Genomic DNA, 19,361 nt, shown 5'->3' on the forward strand with positions numbered 1-19,361 from the left:
AGGTAGTTCTCTGTCCATGTGATTCCAGCTGACTGCTCAAGGAGACTGGAATATCCAAGATGGCTGACTCACATGGCCAACAGTCAATGCTGCAGGCCACGGGCTCATCTTCGACTATGGCCCAGAACTTCTCAGTTCTCCTCCACATGGCCTCTCTGTATGGCTTTTGTTTTCTCACAGCACGGTGGCTGGATTCCAAGAGAGGAAGCAGAAGTTGCCAATCTTCTCAAGGCCTCAGCTCAGAAGTCCTAGAACATCAATTTTACCACATTCCATTGGCTAGAGGAGTGGGGCCAGCATATTCAAGCATATTCAAGGGGTCTGACATTAGTATATAAGGACAAAAGGAACTGGTGGCAGCCATCCTGGGGGGCTATCTTTCCCAGCCAGAGTGATACCATAATGGAGGGCAGAGTGATGTATGATGGAGTTGGAAAGGGTAGAAAGGAACTTAGATAGGGGTCAGCAAACTGTGACCCATAGGCCAAATCCAGCCCATTGCCTGATTTTGTAAATAAAGTTTTATTGGAACACAGCCACATTCATTTGTTTACCATATTGTCTATGGCTGCTATCTTGTTACAACAGCAGAGCTGAGTGGTTTAAACACAGACCATATGGCTCACAAAGCCTAAAATATTTACTATCTAGGCCTTTACAGAAAAGTTTGCCGACCCCAGGGCTAAGTCATGCCTTATGACTCTAATTGAGGGATTTGAATTTCATTCTGAGTGATAGGAAGCCACTGGATGGTTTCAAACCAGTGAGCCACATTATCTGACCTCCATTTTTAAAAGATCAGCTCTGGGAATGGATTATAGGAGGATAGAGGTGAAAGCAGAGAGACCAGGAGCAGGCTACGGCAGTCATCCAGATGAGAGATGGACAAGTGGAAAGCTGAGAGAAGTAGATGAATTTAGCACATATACTGAGGAGAGGAAGCCCACAGGACTTGCTGAGCCACCAGATAGGGAGACGAGAGAAATCAGGTGTGACTTCTAAGCTTTTGGCCTGAGCAAGTGGGTTCGTGGTGGTCCCATTACTGAAAAGAGAAAGACCCAGGGAGGAGAGGGTTTTTCACATACTGAGTTTGAGATGTTTGTCAGGCATCCAAAAGGCAAAGTTAAGTAAGCAGTTGAATACTTAAGTCTGGAGTTCAGAACATAAATTTGAGAATCATCAGTAAAAGACAGTATTGAAAGCCAGAAGCCTGGAAGGAATAACACCAGGGAGGTGGTGTGGAGAGAGCCCCAGGATGGGCAAAAACTAAAATTCAATAACTGGGATTAAGAAGGAGAGGCTGGGGGTGCCTGGGTGGCTCAGTGGGTTGAGCGTCCAACTTAGGCTCAGCTCATGATCTCACCATTCCCGAGTTCAAGCCCCATGTCTGTCTCTGTGCTGACAGCTCAGAGCTTGGAGCCTGTTTCAGATTCTGTGTCTCCCTCTCTGTCTCTGCCCCTTCCCCACTCGTGCTCTGTCTCTCTCAAAAATAAATAAGCATTAAAAAAATTAAAAAAAAAAAAAAAAGGAGAGGCTGGGAGGGCAGGAGGAGCCTGGAGATTGTGGTTTCATGAAAGCTAGAAAGAAGAATATTTCAAACTGGAAGGAGAGGTCCCTGTGTTGAATGCTTCTGGATGGCGGAGGAAGAGATAGGGGTAGAAAAATGATCACCCAGTTGGGTGAGATGAGCTCCTTCTGAAACCTTGGATAGAGCAATTTCAGCGAGTGGGAGTAGCAAACATGGCTGGACAGGCTTGAGGAAAATGTGGATGTGGGCAAGTGGAAATGGCAAATATACAGAGACCTTTTTTGAGAAGTTTTGCTGCAAAACGAATGGGTCCAAACCACAGATGTCCACTGCAGGCTCATGATCCATAAAGTCCCTTTTAATCCTGAGAATCTTTGACTCCATGAAGGACCTACTACGTGCCAGCTTACTACTTGTCTGCACTATGGATGAGAAATTTCTTCCTGATGGTTCACGTGGAAGTTGGACTGAGCACAACAGAAATCCATGCTTAGAGCTTCAAGAAAAAACAAAAAGAGAAAGAAAGCTTGCAGGCCCAGAAAGTCAAGTGTAGATCTTCAAAGGGTTTCTCCAAGTTGTAGGAAGACCTCCAAACCCACAAAGCCAGCAGTTTCGTTTCTCCTGGGCGTGCACACAAGCTCTTCCTTCCACACTTGCCCAAGGAAGCTTGTTCATGCAAACTTCTGAAATTTGCTGCCAAATATAAACGTGCGACCCAAAGAATAAGCAGATTTTTGGAATCGGGGCACAAATGCATCTTGTAGAGGGATACAAGTTATCGTTTTTGTTTCAAAAATATGTTACTTTTTTCTGGGAAACGTTGAGTTTCTCAGGACAGATATCTAGGACAAAACCCACCGTGCACATAGAATCTGTTATTTTTTAAAAAATGTTTTTTAAAGTCTATTTAATCACAGACTATAAGGAAGACATGGTGATAATTTTGTATGTAATTCTATTCCCTGATGGTCTTCAAAAGAGATCATCTGACCACAAAACCTGAGCTCTGAACCATTTGCTATTCTATTTTATAGAGGTATAGGCTGGCCCGTTAGGCTGCCTGTCTTCCTGGATCTATAAAAAGGTGTATATATAATCATAACAGGAGCCATATTTCTGTCTTTGCCCATGAACTAGTTTAGTATCCCAGATCTGCTCCTTATGAGGCTGCGCAAAGCTGAGTCTTTAACCTCTGAGTCATGACTGCCTTGTCAACTGATGGTAATAGATCTACTTTGCTGTTATGTATTAAATAAGCCAACGTAGGGGTCCCTGGGTGTCTCAGTCTGTTAAGCCTCTGGCTTTAGATTTTGGTTCAGGCCTTGTGGGATCAAGCCCCATGTCTGGCTCTGCACTGACAGCACAGAGCCTGCCTGGGATTCTCTCTGCCTCTCTCTCTCTCTCTCTCTCTCTCTCTCAAATAACTTTTTAGAAAAAGCTAATGTGTTTTAGCAATAATGTATAATATATAATTCAAAGAGTCAATAAATAAGCATTTGTCAAAAACAAACAACCTAATGTAGGGGCACCTAGGTGACTCAGTCGGTTAAGCATCTGACTCTTGGTTTCAGCTCAGGTCATGATCTCACGATGCGTGGGAGAGAGCCCTGCATCTTGGGATTCTCTTGGGAGAATTGGGATTCTCTCTCCCTCTCTCTGTTCTCCCCCACTCTCTCTCTTTCTCAATAAATAAATACATTTTTTTAAGTTAAAAAAGCTAATGTAAATAAAGGTCTGTATACCTATTCTGAGTACAATAAATGGTAACTATCATGAAGAATAAATTATCTATGATACCAATCCTTATTTATTTATTAACGTTTATTTATTTTTGAGACAGAGCATGAACGGGGGAGGGTCAGAGAGAGAGGGAGACACAGAATCTGAAACAGGCTCCAGGCTCTGAGCTGTCAACACAGAGCCTGATGCGGGGCTCGAACTCATGTGAGATCATGACCTGAGCCGAAGTCGGATGCTTAACCCACCAAGCCACCCAGGCGCCCTGATACCAATCCTTATTTAAAAGGTCAACTATATTATGAACTACTAGAAGGGTTCCAAATCTCCTGGGTTATCCTATTCCATGGTCTAGATTGTCTGCTTGTCTGTTTAGAATGATCTTGATGCTTTGGGAATCCCATAGTTAGCAGTTTGCAACCTGACTTTCCATGATCCCAAAGCCTCAGATTGCATAGGAGGGGAAAGGTTCTATCCCCAAGCTCTAACATGCCTCTGAGTCGGCTTCCCAGAAGACTCTGATGAAGAGGGGCACCTGGGTGGCTCAGTTGGTTAAGTGTCTGACTTCAGCTCAAGTCATCATTTTGTGGTTTGTGAGTTCGAGCCCCACATCAGGCTCTGTGCTGACAGCCTGGAGCCTGCTTCAGATTCTGTGTCTCTCTCTCACTCTCTCTCAAAAAATAAATGTTAAAAAAAAAAAAAAAAAAGACTGATGAAGAATGACAAGAGGTCTGGGGATGATCATCTTTTCTGCCTGACTTTAGCTCACTAGCTACAAACACATAGGCTCTGGGAGATAAGGTGAGCGAAAGGGTCCCTTGCATTGGCCTTGACCTGCCCATATGGAAGCTGGCTGTCTTTGAGTTTGCCATCTTCTTCACACGAAGAAACAGCTGCAGAGGTTATTTCAGGTCTTAGGGATATTTCCATTTCAGCATATTTTGTTTTTGTTTTTCGAGGGGGGTGAGAAGGATAGCTTTCAATGATCATTCATGAATAGCAGCTGGTAGTTTTTGTGCTCACATCCCCCAGCCCCTCTGGGATTCTAGCTGTGGCCAGGCTAGGCATCCTTCACACACACTGGCAATGTCCACCTCAAATACTGGTGGAGTCCCTCAACTTTTCCTCAGGGTTTTGTTTAAAGCTTTGGTAATTCCCTCAGCCCTTACACAGGCAGCCCAAGGTTCAGAGGGGCGTTAACACTCCCATGGCAGCCCTCAACCACTGTAGGAATGGAGATTCAGTGGAAGGATGCCCCAGTCTCTGGTTCTTCAGAGGCAACATTCCGTAGGGTGTTTTCCAACAGTTCTTCAGAGGGTCCCCAGTAAGAGTGAGCCCAGCTGTCCACAACAATAACCAGTGGATTAACACATCCCCTGCTGGCTTTTTTCTCCTTTTACCCTCCCTGATCCCTCACTCCAGAATCCCAGGCTCCCCTCCCAAAAAGGCTACCTGGACCCAAGACCCAAGTCTATCTGAGGTTTTGTTTTGCAGAGAACCTAACCTAAACCATGCATCAAGGAGCATGATGGAAGTTTACTTTTCTTTAACATTCAGAAAATAAAGGGGCTCCTTTGCTGAATAACCAAAAGGGAAGCTATCTTGGAAGTGCAAGAAGTGGGAGCTCCGTTCTGACCACTGGTAGCAACGCTAATTAAGCCCTCAAGTTGAGTGTGAATATAGGCCAGGATCTGTTGGTGGCTGGGAGAGGAGTAGTCTGGCTGATTCTGGGTGTGGAAGTGTTTCTGATTCTGTAGTGCTGGTTGTGGGGGGGGGGGGGGGGGGTGCTGGAGGCAGATGTGTAAGTGGGAAAAGGCTGTGGGTTGAGACAGAGACAAATAAATATTCAAAGCAGAGCGGGGAGGCCTGGAAGCCTGAACGGAGGCTACAGAGTCAGAGAACAAAGTGGGTAGAGCAGACCTGGGAAGCAAAAGTGGTCTAGGTTAATTGCAGGGACCAAAGGTGAAGGCCAGGGTAAGAGCTTCTGTCCCATCTCAATTTCTGTGTGAGATCCTCCAGGGACCAATGTCCCTAATAATCCCATGGCTCTAAGAACAATGCCTTCCCTGGCTGTGAATCTATCTGTATGGGAGGTAAAGGAAAAGCAATGGAGAGAGGGAGACGGAGTAAAAAGCGGTTGGGCCTGATAGAGACACCCGCGTCCCAAGGGCACGGTTTTAACTCACAGGAAAGGAAGAATAAAGAAAAGGTCACCATGAGCAAAGAAGCACTTCCAAGAACAATGAACAAGAACTGAGAAATCAATCAGCTGCCTTCCTTCCTGCTGATTTTATGAGGTTGCTTTTTTATTTGGATTTGTGGGTCTACTGAGCAAATGCAGTGCTTCTGAGGAAAGAAATATTTTTCCAGGTGCTACAGCTGCAGCACAACTTTAGTTCCATGAGAAAGCTGGGGGGTAGGCTACAAGTGGAAAGTTAAACACAGAATATTGTGGAATAAACTAGAGCGACCTATGATGGAGATAGCAGATCAGAACACATCAACACATCTGTAGCATAAGAATCTCGACAGTACTTCAAATGGTTGTATTATCCCAAACTGGACAACCTCTATCCTACACCCAGACCCAACCAAACAAGCCCACCCAAGACTCTCCCAAGCTGTAAGTCTTTATCTGTGACACTATAATTTCTAAATGGCTGCTGGTCGCTTTAGTTCAATTATTATACTAACCAGACAGACCTATTACTGTAGATCATCACAGCTGTTCCTTGGTGAGGACAGTACCCAGTTTGCTGATAAAGGACATAACCTTTCATCTAAACTAAAATCTTGTTTCAATTCCTAGTCTTGAAATGGCTCTGCAATGTTAATTTCAAACACTGTGTGTGTGCTGACCATAGGAACTTAACCACCAAGACCTAAAAATGAAACTCATTGAGTACGTTAAAAAATTCCTCAGGATAATATGAAAAATTAATTTTTTTTTAAGTGAGGAACAGGATGCCTGGGTGGCTCAGGTTAAGTGTCCAACTCTTGATTTCAGTATAGGTCATGATCTCACAGTTCATGGGATCAAGCCTTATGTCAGGCTCTGTGCTGACAGCATGCAGCCTGGTTGGGATTCTCTTTCTCCCTCTCTCTCTCCCCCTCTCCCCCCATCATGCTCACTCTCTCTCTCAAAAATAAATAAATAAACTTAAAAAAAAAAAGAATCTAATAATTGTAAACATCTATGCCCCCAATGTGTTGTAACCCAAATGTATAAATCAATTAATCACAAACATACAGAAAACTCACTGGTAATAATACCATAATAGTAGGGAACTTCAACACCCCACTTACACCAATGGACAGATCATCTAAACAGAAAATCAACAAGAAACAATGGTTTTGGATGATACACTGAACCAGTTGGACATAACTGATATATTCAGAACATTTCATCCTAAAGCAGCAGAATGCACATTCTTCTCAAGTGCATATGGAACTTTCTCCAGAATAGGTCACATACTGGGACACAAATCAGCCCTCAACAAGTACAAAAGGATCGAGATCATACCCTGTGTATTTTCAGACCACAATGCTATAAAACTCAAAATCAACACAAGAAAAAATTTAGAAAGACAACAAATACTTGGAGACTAAAGAACACCGTGTTAAATAAGGAATGGGCTAACCGAGAAATTAAAGAGGAAATTAAAAAGTACATGGAAGCCAATGAAAATGATAACATCACAGCCCAAAACCTGAGGGATGCAGCAAAGACAGTCATAAGAGGGAAGTATATAGCAATCCAGGCCTTCCTAAAGAAGGAAGAAAGGTCTCAGATACACAACCTAACTTTACACGTTAAAGAGCTAGAAAAAGAACAGCAAATAAAACCCAAAACCAGCAGAAGATGGGAAATAACAAAGATTAGAGCAGAAATCAATGCCATTGAAATTAAAAAAAACAAAACAGTAGAACAGATCAATGAAACCAGGAGCTGGTTCTTTGAATGAATTAACAAAATTGATAAACCCCTAGCCAGTCTGATCAAAAAGAAAAAGGAAAGGACCCAAATAAATAAAATCAAGAATGAAAGAGGAGCGATCACAACCAACACAGCAGAAATACAAACAATAATAAGAGGATATATGAACAATTATACGCCAATAAATTAGGCAATCTGGAAGAAATGGATAAATTCCTAGAAACATATAAACTACCAAAACTGAAATAAGAAGAAATAGAAAATTTGAACAGACCCATAACCAGGAAGGAAATCAAATTAGTAATCAAAAATCTCCCAGAAAACAAGAGCCCAGGGCTGGATGGCTTTCCAGGGGAATTCTACCAAACATTTAAAGAAGATTTTACACATACTCTTTTGAAGCTGTTCCAAAAAATAAAAATGGAAGGAAAACTTCCAAACTTATTCTCTGAAGCCAGCATTATCTTGATTCCAAAACCAGACAAAGACCCCACTAAAATGGAGAACTACAGATCAATTTTCCTGATGAACATGGATGCAAAAATCTTCAACAAGATACTAGCCAACTGGATCCAACAATACATTAAAAGAATCAAGTGGGATTTATACCTGGGATGTAGGATTGGTTCAATATCCACAAAACAATCAATGTGATACATCACAGTAATAAAAGAAAGGACAAGAACCACATGATCCTCTCAATAGATTTAGAGAAAGCACTTGACAAAATGCAGCATCCTTTCTTGATAAAACCCTTCAAGAAAGTAGACGTAGAAGGATTATACCTCAAGATCATAAAAGCCATATATGAAAGACCCACTGCTAATATCATCCTCAATGGGGAAAAGCTGAGAGCTTTCCCCCTCAGGTCAGGAACATGACAGGGATGTCCACTCTCATCACTGTTATTCAAATAGTATTGGAAGTCCTAGCCTCACCAGTCAGAAAACATAAAGGAATAAAAGGCATCCAAATCGGCAAGGAGGAAATCAAACTTTCACTCTTCGCAGATGACATGATAGTCTGTATGGAAAACCCAAAAGATCCCACCAAAAAACTGCTAGAACTGATCATAGAATAGATCCATGAATTCAGCAAAGTCACAGGATAAAAAATCAGTGCACAGAAATCAGTTGTATTTCTATTCTATACACCAATAATGAAGCAGCAGAGAGATCAAGGAATTGATCCCATTTACAATTGCACCAAAACGCATAAAATACCTAGGAATAAACCTAACCAAAGAAGTGAAAAATGTATGCGCTGAAAACTATAGAAAGCTTATGAAAGAAATTGAAGGCACCAAAAAATGAAAAAAATATTCCATGCTCATGGATTGGAAGAACAAATATTGTTAAAATGTTGATACTACCCAAAGCAATCTACATATTCAATGCAATCCCTATCAAAAAAAAAAAACACCAGCATTCTTCACAGAGATAGAACAAATAATCCTAAAATTTGTGTGGAAGCAGAAAAGACCCTGAATAGGCAAAGCAATCCTGAAAAAGAAAACCAAAGTGGGAGGCATCAGAATCCTAGACTTCAAGATGCATTACAAAGCTGTAATCATCCAGACAGTATGGCACTGCACAAAAACAGACACTCAGGGGCGCCTGGGTGGCGCAGTCGGTTAAGCGTCCGACTTCAGCCAGGTCACGATCTTGCGGTCCGTGAGTTCGAGCCCCGCGTCAGGCTCTGGGCTGATGGCTCGGAGCCTGGAGCCTGTTTCCGATTCTGTGTCTCCCTCTCTCTCTGCCCCTCCCCCGTTCATGCTCTGTCTCTCTCTGTCCCAAAAATAAATAAAAAACGTTGAAAAAAATTTAAAAAAAAAACAAAAACAGACACTCAGATGAATGGAACAGAAAAGAGATCCAGAAATGGACCCCCAAATGTATGAGCAACTAATCTTTGAGAAAGCAGGAAAGAATATCCAATGGAATAAAGACAGTCTCTTCAGCAAATGGTGCTGGGAAAACTGGACAGCGACATGCAGAAAAACGAACCTGGACCACTTTCTTACACCATACACAAAAATAAACTCAAAATGGATGAAAGACCTAAATGTAAGACAGGAAGCCATCAAAATCCTAGAGGAGAAAACAGGCAATAACCTCTTTGAACTCAGCCACAGCAACTTCTTACTCAACAAATCTCTGGAGGCAAGGGAAACAAAAGCAAAAATGAACTATTGGGACCTTATCAAGATAAAACGCTTCTGCAAAGTGAAGGAAACAATCAGCAACACTAAAAGGCAACCAACAGAATGGGAGAAGATATTTGCAAATGACATATCAGATTAAGGGTTAGTATCCAAAATCTATAAAGAACTTACTTATCAAACTCAACCCCCAAAAAACAAATAACCCAGTGAAGAAATGGGCAAAAGACATGAATAGACACTTTTCTAAAGAAGACATCCAGATGACTAACAGACACATGAAAAGATGCCAAACATCACTCATCATCTGGGAGATACAAATCAAAACCATAATGAAATACCACCTCACACCTGTCAGAATGGCTAAAATTAACAACTCCGGCAACAGATGTTGGTGAGGGTGCAGAGAAAGAGGATATCTTTTGCACTGCTGGTGGGAATGCAAGCTGGTGCAGCCACTCTGGAAAACAGTACAGAGGTTCCTCAAAAAGTTAAAAATAGAACTACCCTACGACCCAGAAATTGCACTACTAGGTATATATCTGAGGGATACAGGTGTGCTGTTTCGAAGGGGCACATGCACCCCCATGTTTATAGCAGCACTATCAACAATAGCCAAAGTATGGAAAGAGCCCAAATGTCCATCAACAGAAGAATGGATAAAGAAGATGTAGTATGTATATACAATGGAATATTACTTGGCAATCAAAAAGAATAAAATCTTGCCATTTGCAACTACATGGATGGAACTAGAGGGTATTATGCTAAGCAAAATGAGTCAGTCAAAGAAAGACAAATATCATATGACTTCACTCACATGTGGAATTTAAGACATAAAACAGATGAACATAAGGGAAGGGAAACAAAAGTTATGTAAAAACAGGGAGGGGGACAAAACAGAAGAGACTCTTAAATACAGAGAGCAAGCTGAGGGTTGCTGGAGGGGCTGTGGGTGGGGGGGATGGGCTAAATCAATAAGGGGCATTAAGGAAGACACTTGTTGGGATGAGCACTGGGTGTTATACATAGGGGATGAATCACCGGAATCTACTCCTGAAAACATTATTGCACTGTATGCTAACTAACTTGAATGTATTTAAAAATAGAAAAAATAAAATAAAATAAAATAATAAAATAAAATAAAATAAAATAAAATAAAATAAAATAACATAACATAACATAAAATAAAATAAAATAAAATAAAATAGAAAAAAGAGGCGGGGGATTTCAACAGAGGAGCAACACTAATAAACACTTAAGAAAATAAAAATTAACCAAAAAAAAAGTAAGGCACACAGAGATCAGTGTGCTTTCACAGAACAATTCAACATATACCTTTACATGTCTGTTTTTTTTAATTAGCAGTGGCTGTTTGCATGAAACAGCTCCCTCTTTACAAATTATCTGAAGTCTCCAGGGGCGCCTGGGTGGCTCAGTTGGTTAAGCGGCCGACTTCAGCTCAGGTCATGATCTCGCGGTCCGTGAGTTCAAGCCCCGTGTCGGGCTCTGTGCTGACAGCTCAGAGCCTGGAGCCTGTTTCAGATTCTGTGTCTCCCTCTCTCTGACCCTCCCCCATTCATGCTCTGTCTCTCTCTGTCTCAAAAATAAATAAACGTTAAAAAAAAAAAAATTAAAAAAAAAAAAAAAAGAAGTCTCTGGATTATTGTCAATACGCTAGATGCCTCTAGGCCTGCCGTGTCCACCTGTGGCTTCCGAGCACCTGAAAACCTAGCTACTCTGAACCGAGATGTGCTCGACGTGTAAGACACACATCAGATTTTAAAGATTCAGCATGAAAAAAGAATGTAAAGCATCTCACTGGTAAATTTTTTATATTGATTATATGCTGAAACGATAATATTTTGACATACTGAGTTACAGGAAATATTTAAATTAACTCACCTGTTTCTTTTTACATTTTAACGTGTCTACTAGAAAACTCAGAAGTACAGATGCATGGCTCCCATTGTATTTCCACTGGACAGTGCTGGTCTAGCCTGTCTGTGGTGGGGGTGGGGTGCTGGGGGGCAATCTGTTAGAAGGGAGGTCAGGAGGCTTATCTTGAAGCTCCTTTGCAAAGTGAGTGCTGTTTTCCCCTGCAGTGCGTGTTTGGGGAGGTTTATCTGTGGGGGCTGCTGGAGGTTATTTGTGAGGCAAGGAGCTTTTCTATCCCACAGTAACCAGAAATCGTTTTTCTAACATTTCCTTGTATTTTAGAAACAGCGTGGCAGTGCATTTAACAGTTTTACTGTATAATTTACATCTCATGAAACTCACAGTTTGGGGAGTTATACTACATTTACACATTATGCAACCATCACCATAATTCAGTTTTAGGACAATTCCATCACCTTGAACATTTTTCTCATGCCCATTTCGAGCCAATCCCTGTTCCCAGCCACCACTAGGTAACCACTGATCTGCTTTCTATATACATAGTTTTGCCTCTTAAAAAAAAAAAAAAAAAAAAAAAAAAACTTTAAAAAAAAGTTTTATTTAATTAAGTAATCTCTACACCCCACATGGGGTTCGAACTCATGATCTCGGGATCCAGAGTCACATGTTCTTTCAACTGAGCCAGCAAGGTGTCCCTAGAAATTTCAGGTAAGTGGGATCATACAATAGATGGTCTTTTGTGTCTGGCTTCATTAGCATACTGATTTTGAGGTTCATCCATGTTCACGGTGCTTCTGTTACTAACCCCCCCCCCCTTCTCTATTTTTAGAGGAAACACAAATTGGTGGTGGGAAATTTGGGGAAAATTCCTCAGTAACTGGGTCTGAGCCTAGAAAAGTTGCCAAGGCTAACTAAAATTGTGCTAAAAATTTCATGTCACACTGGGATTTGAGTAAAGGGCACTGCTGATCTCTCTTCTGTTTTTAAAGAAAATTGTACTGGCAAAACAGTATTCATTTCCCCATTTTACTTTCCGGTTCTTGTCTATAAACTTCCATAACTTATACATTATTATACTCATAGTGCAGATAAAGATGTGCCATTCTACATTTTCTTTACCAAAAACAATTTCTTTTTTTATAAATTATTTAAAAAATTTTTTAATGTTTACTTATTTTTGAGAGAGAGAGAACAGTGAGAGAGAGTGCAAACAGAGGAGGGGCAGAGAGGGAGCCACAGAATCCAAAGCAGTCCCCAGGCTCTGTGCTCTCAACACAGAGCCTGACATGGGGCTCGAACTCATGAACCGTGAGATCCTGACCTGAGCCATAGTCGGACGCTCAACCGACTGAGCCACCCAGGCACCTGCCTTGACATCAAATACGTTTTCTAAACAATGATGATAAATTTCCTCGCCAGAATCCACACTCTGTCACCTGGAAACTGAGCAGATGTAACTGCTTTTTATGGAATTTAACACTGTGGCAGTCATTCATGTATTCAAAGAACTGCAGGCTCTTAGGGCTGTGCTTACACTGAAATCTAACCAGATGAATCTAACATCCCACAGTTCTAAGATTTTGCAGTGCAAATCATGGTGTTTGTTTGATTAACAGACAACAGCTAAAAAGAAACATTCCAGGAATTCAATTTTCTTGGCTAATCAGCAGATACCCAAATAATGAGGATCTTCTGACATTGCCCCCCCCCCACTCAAATCATTGAAAAGTTTACCCATAATAATATGTGGACTTTAAAGAGTAGGTGGTGAGAATTTCTGATAAACACACCCTTAAAGACTGAATCACACATAAGTTGCAAAAGGAACCACCCGTGAAATTCACAGACTGTGACAAGTGAGGGTGGGAGGGGTAGAAGTTAGAAGATCCAGGCTGGGGTTGAACCTCTTTCAATCGCATTTTTATTTTTATTTAAAGTTTATGTATTTTGAGAGAGAGAGAGAGAGAAGAGAGAGAGAGAGAGAGAGAATGGGACAGGGGCAGAGAGAGGGAGGGAGAGAGAATCCCAAGCAGGCTCCAAGCTGTCAGCTCAGAGCCTGGCAAGGGGCCTGAACTCACGAACCCATGTGAGATCATGACCTGAACCAAAGTCAAGAGCCAGACCTTAAGGAGCCACCCAGGCACCCCTTTCAATCACATCTTTATTCACATAAAGTCAGAGTGAATCTGTTTCCTGTCTCTCATGCTTACTGTGGCCAGGGTGTTTAAGTCACCCACCCTACTGAAGCAGACGTTGTCAGAAGACAATCCTTCAGCATACTGGCTTTCTGCCTTAGGCACCCCCGTGTCTCCATTCCTTCAGGCTTTTGGCCACGTGCTGGGCCCACAAGCAAGACCGGCCAGGAGTGCCGGGGAGTAGCACCCCCAGGACTCCCCTCAAGAGATGAGGATAAATCCACCAGCCCCCTCAGCCCTTGTGGGACAACTGGAGTTGTCTTCTGTACAGCCTCACAGAGGGGCCCCGGCAGGACTGAGGCCCAGCTGCCCTCCGAGGAAACCTGGGAGGTTGGCTTTCCTCCCTTCCCCAGCTCACTTCCTCACCTTCTTGTTTCCCAGGATCACTTCCCAAATATACTACTGGCCCCAAATCCTTTGCTTCACTGTCCACTTTTTGGGGGAGTCCAATTAAAACTTCTATTGAAATTTCAGGTAAGTATGGACTTTAAAGGGATTATATTACTACTTTTTAGCAGAATTTTCTGGGTCATCCTGGAGAAGACCCAGAGAAAAGTAACCACACGAAAGAGTTGTACCATATTGTGGTTCTCTTCTCAAGTAGTCTTACCTGAGCTTATCACGCCTCCCTAATTATACTCTAAACACACTGCAGTCTGGACCCGTGGGGACAGGGAGCTGGACACAGTGCTCACACTTCCTGCATATGAACTGATTTCATTCTCACAACAATGGCACGAAATGCATACCATTACTGTCCTTGTTTTACAGAGGAGGAAACTGGGAGATTCAAGGAATTTGGTCCAAGGAACACGGCTAGAAAAGATAAAGCCGGGATTCTGGCCCAGGAAGCCTGGTTCCAGATCCCCAGAGAACAAGCCTCTGACACAACCCTGAGTGTGTGTGACGTATTGAATCAATGCTTGCTCGATTGGAAAGTTACTACACGTAGAGAAAGGAAAGAAGACGGCCCACTAATCCCTTCAAATGTTTGAGGGCTTTGATCTGTAAGCCCCTTTGTTGGTCTGATGAAGTCCGTGGAGTCTTTCCCAGAATAGTATTTTTAAGTGCATAAAAGAAAACACAGAGGAGTACAGAGAGGAAACCAATGATGTTAAAATTCACTTATCAAAACTGTACCCAAGGGGCACCTGGGTGGCTCAGTCGGTTAAGCATCCAACTTTGGCTCAGGTCACAATCTCGAGGTTCATGAGCTCGAGCCCTGTGTTGGGCCCTGTGCTGACAGCTCAGAGCCTGGAGCCTGTTTTGGATTCTGTCTCTCCCTCTCTCTGCCCCTCCTCCACTCGTGCTTGGTCTCTCTCTCTCTCTCTCTCTCTCTCTTAAAAATAAACATTAAAAAAAATTTTAAAAAGGTACCCCAAATTGTTGTCTGGCAATATATGCATTTATCCTATGAGGAGATTATACCATCAATGGGTGTAATCTCTGTCATTGGGTTCCATAAATGTGTTGAATCTCTGTCCTTAGACTGTGACAGGAACGACTGCCCTAGTGGCTGGTTTCAGGATAGGCATCGATGGTTGGCTCCAGAAACCTGAACTACCCGACCTTTTCCCTCCAAGCCACCCCCAACCCCACTAATGTTCTAGAACACAGATTTGATAGTATTTCTCACCAATTCTGAACCTCTCAGTGCTCCCTCTCCATTGTCCTCAGAATAAAGTCCAGGATGCCCAGGATGGCATTCAAGGCCCGTGTGATCTTGAATGCAGTAATTTACCGTACTCACCAATGACAGGTGCCTCCCACATCCCTTACACTCAGCCACAGTGAAGTCCCTGCTTCCCAAATCCACTCTGCACTTCCCAGGGGGTCCCTGCTTCCTCTGCTGGGGATGAGGGACAGCCCCAAAGCAGAGTCCTTCCCCCTCAGCTTCTTCGTAAAGTCTTCCATGATGGCCCCTCTCCCAGGTAAAATTAATCACTCCCCCTCCCAGTACCCATTACTCTTTCCACATGCCTCCACTCTAGCATAATGAACACATCACATTATGGTTATTGTGGACATATTTGAGGGTCTACTACAACATGAACACTATCTTCTTAATCTCAAACAGGGCCTGGCAGAATATCGTGCCTAGGATGAAAGTCAGTTCATGGTGGTTAAGACGGATTTGAGGGTGGGAGACGGGTAGTTCAATTGACACAAGTATGAGATAAGCTGCATAGAATGCCTCAGTATTTCCTATCAAAGGTCATGGATCTTCGGGCGACTGGAAACAAAGTTTGAAGCAGCCCGCCCAAATCATGAAGTTTCCTTAAAGACTTGTGTTCTCTTAGAATTTCCTGTAAAACGGGCTCTCTCTGGCTTACTACGGTAACATTTGTTACCAAAGCGATGTTATCAGTTTTGTCGAAATTTTTAAAATAGACACTCCTAAAAAAATCTGTCCTCTCTCATGTGGCTTCTTGCTCTCTCTGGCCTGCCAATAAACCAGTGGGGACAGATACCAGGGCTGAGAGGCAGAGACCTGGAAGGCTCTTCTTCCTGACCCCAGAGGTGAGGGCACCATTTGGCTGACTTTGACTGGAAGTCCGGGGAGAGACAACCCCCCCCCCTCAACCCCACCCCACCACTGCCCCAGGCAGCTGGATGCTGAATATACAGCATCTGGCACACCTAGCCTCCCAGCAAACAGTTCAGGGGCATAATTATTCCTCAACCTGTCCGGTTTCTAATCTTTCTCCAGGGCCTTTCAGTGACTTGTTCTGTGAAGGAGACAGCTTGTTGGGTTTTCCCAGGATGTCTCTCTGGGATTGTTACAGTTTTCGTGATTCTTTTGTTGCTGTTTAGACTTTATCATCCCTGACATGTGACTTCCTTATCTTTACGGGGCACACTTTTCTTGGACTGAGGAGGGCCTGAGCATGTAACCAAGTTCTTCCCTTCTCTTTGAATGTGATCTATTTCTTGAAACTGTGGAATGGAGAGAGTGTGGATTTTTTTTTTATGTTTATTTTTAGGGGGGGAAGGGGAACAGAGAGAAAGACTCTCAAACAGGCTTCTCACTGTCAGCACAGAGCCCGATGCAAGGCTTGAACTTATGAACCTCGAGATCCAGACCGGAGCTGAAATCAAGAGTCGGATGCTTAATCGACTGAGCCACCCAGGTGCCCTGAGAGCATGAATTTTTGAGTCAGGCAGAGTTGGTTTCAGACTTAGTCCTGAAACTCACTGGCTATATAACAGTGTGCAAACGGTATAACCTGGCACAGAGCAAACAGTCCATAAATGTGAATTTTCATTTCCTTCCTTTTACTAGAAAGAGACAGTATCTAGTTCTGGGGTCTGAAAACCTAGCTGGTGTTGGCCCCTCACCAAGAGCTAGTCGCCATAAAATCTGAGAGCTTAAAATCAGCACCATTCTTTGCTGGAAGCAAAATTAGCTTAAAATTAGTCATGGAAAGGGGCGCCTGGGTGGCTTGGTTGGTTGAGCATCCGCCTTCGGCTCAGGTTATGATCTCACGGTTTGTGAGTTTGAACCTGCTTTGGGCTCTGCGCTGACCGCTCACAGCCTGGAGCCTGCTTCAAATTCTGTGTCTCCCTCTCTCTCTGCCCCTCCCCTACTCACACTCTGTCTCTCTCTGTCTCTCAAAAACGTTAAAACAAAGTTGTTTTTTTTTTTAATTAGTCATGGAGGGTGTGCTGCAGATGACAACTCCCCGCGAGTGGGATCCGAGATCTATGCCTTTGTCGTGATGTCTCCAGCTCCTACCCAGCACGGGGACTCGACAAATGTCGGTTGACCGAATGAGTGAATAAATGGACAAAGGGATGAGTGAATCATCCTTCTAGAATGATGAAGGACTTGAGATGAAAAACTAAATCATGTCAAAGTAATCAAATAATCTGTAATATGTGAATCTTATTTCTAAAAATCTATCTGATCCCTGAGACACTAATAACAAGTTGATGATGGAAGCACACAACGTGGGGGTGGGGGGTGTGCAGAGGGTAGCAGAGCCTTGAGAGCAGGTGGACTAAGGAGGTGGCTGGCTGGCAGGAGTTAATTGTTAGGGCAGTCAGGAGTCAGCAGGGAAGGCACGAGAAGGAGGGGCCCTGTAATTACTATTGTTTGAGCATAAACACATGTGGTTTTTTCTGGCACATAATTGCTGTGTTTCTGGGTTGCAGTGGTAGGTTGTGACTGCTGGAGATGTTTTGGAGGAACTTCAGATGCCTAAGCTCGGCTTTGCATCATCAGATGGTTTCCTGCCATTTTGCCGTCTCTGGCCTCAGCAGCAAGCTCCCTGCCTGTCTCCCGTTTCCAGCCTCGCCCCATCGCGGTCCTTTCCAAATCACAAATCACAGTGACCTTTCCAAATCGCAAATCAGATCTTAGGAACCTCCCCGCTTAACACTTCCCATTCCTATTTCCATTGGAACAAAAACCCCAACACCTGAGTGCTAGTCCCCGCCCCTGCGGCGTGAGCAGCCCTCGCTGCCCCCTCCAGGGCCTCCCCTCACGTGTGTGACCTTGCAGGGCTCTGATGGCTCCGCCGGGGTTCCAAGCCCGTGCCCAGCTCCTGACCTTTCCGTTTGTCTTTCCCTCCGTCTGGAAAGCTCCTCCTGCTCTTCCCCACAGGCAGGCTCTTCCTCCCCTCTCAGCTCGCAGATTTGTCCATTCCCCACAGTGCCCTTCTCTGACTTTCTGAGCTAAGGAGCTCTCTCCTGTCCTCCCCGTTTCTCTACATGCTTATTTTCTCCGTGTCACTTAGGTCTACCTGAAATCATCTTACTAGTTTATCTTTTTAGGGCTGTTTTTATTTTCCCTTTCCCTGATAGCATATAAGGCTTAGGGGTTTACATCCGTCTGTCCCCGGCACAAAGTGGCCATGACAGGTGCTCAAAAATTGTTAGGTGAATAAATAAATAAAATCTGTTCCACGGAGAATAAATAAGCTCATGGAACAGAATCTCTGCCACACTGTCACCATCATTTGTTAGAAAGTGGGGGTGCAACTGTTCCTGCAGGGAGGAGGGAGAAGCGTCCGGAGCAAGGAGCTTAGAGGCTGCCCCAGTCTTCTAGGAACCTAACCTCTGAGGGGCGATTGCCCTGCACGACACAACTGTTCCAAGAAGCTCCTTAGGAGTCCCTGAAACTGCAGGAACCCCGAAGAGCTAGTAAATCTGGAAGCTGTCAATGACCCCACCGCCCCAGAATCCTGTTACAAGCAAAAATGGGTTTGCTTGGTAACTGTCCTCACAGCTGACGTGAACACCAGTTTGGATGCCTGTACTAGTCAGCCCTCTTGGGTAAGAGTAATGGTGTTGCTTAGAAAAGTTCAGTGGCGATGACAATGGAACCCGGGTATCTAAACAAAATGGGGATTTACTAGAAAGATACGAGAGGCTCATGCTTTTAGGAGGAGGGACTGGCCTGATAAAGTCAAGAAGTAAGGAAATGCAGGGCAGAGCAGGTGAGCCACCGGGGACAGGAATGCAAGCCAAGAAGGGTGCAGAGGCAGGAAGCCCATCCGGTTTCCCAGGCACAGTAGGTGGGCCCCTGCCTTCCCTCTTCCGTTCCTTTCAGGGTTGAGAAAGGGCAACCTTGTCTGAAGCAGGATGTCCACAGATTACGGAAGCAGTGCACTCTCCCCTGCCAGCTCTGCCTGTTGAAAAACGAAGAGGTGACGGCAACACCTTCGTCATTCACCTCCACAGGACGTGATTACGCCCAGGCCTTGCCAGGGCCACAGGGCAAAGTGGCCCTGGCCAGTCCGGGCCGGGCTTTGCCCGGCTGCAAAGCGTGTGTCACAAAGTCACATGCTTGCAGGGACCAGCGGGTCAGGGAAATGTGGAAAGCCAGCTGGTCAAGAGACAGCTCGGGGGGGGGGGGGGGGGGGGGGGGTGATGACACCCCTGCTGAGCGGAGATCAAGCCCAG

General features: G+C 43.9%; 1 long non-coding RNA gene across 1 annotated transcript in view; it reads right to left on the minus strand.

Annotated features, from left to right (window-relative positions):
- Positions 1-503: 503 nt before the first annotated feature.
- Positions 504-19,361, minus strand: part of LOC128777327 (uncharacterized) — a 32,546-nt gene continuing 13,688 nt past the window's right edge. The window contains exon 2 of the long non-coding RNA XR_008422594.1: positions 504-2,370. This is a non-coding gene — a long non-coding RNA (uncharacterized LOC128777327). The remainder of the gene's footprint in view (positions 2,371-19,361) is intronic.

Source organism: Panthera pardus, unplaced genomic scaffold (genome assembly GCF_024362965.1).
Source record: "Panthera pardus isolate Hobbes unplaced genomic scaffold, ASM2436296v1 HiC_scaffold_16, whole genome shotgun sequence".
Classification (NCBI taxonomy): Eukaryota; Metazoa; Chordata; class Mammalia; order Carnivora; family Felidae; genus Panthera; species Panthera pardus.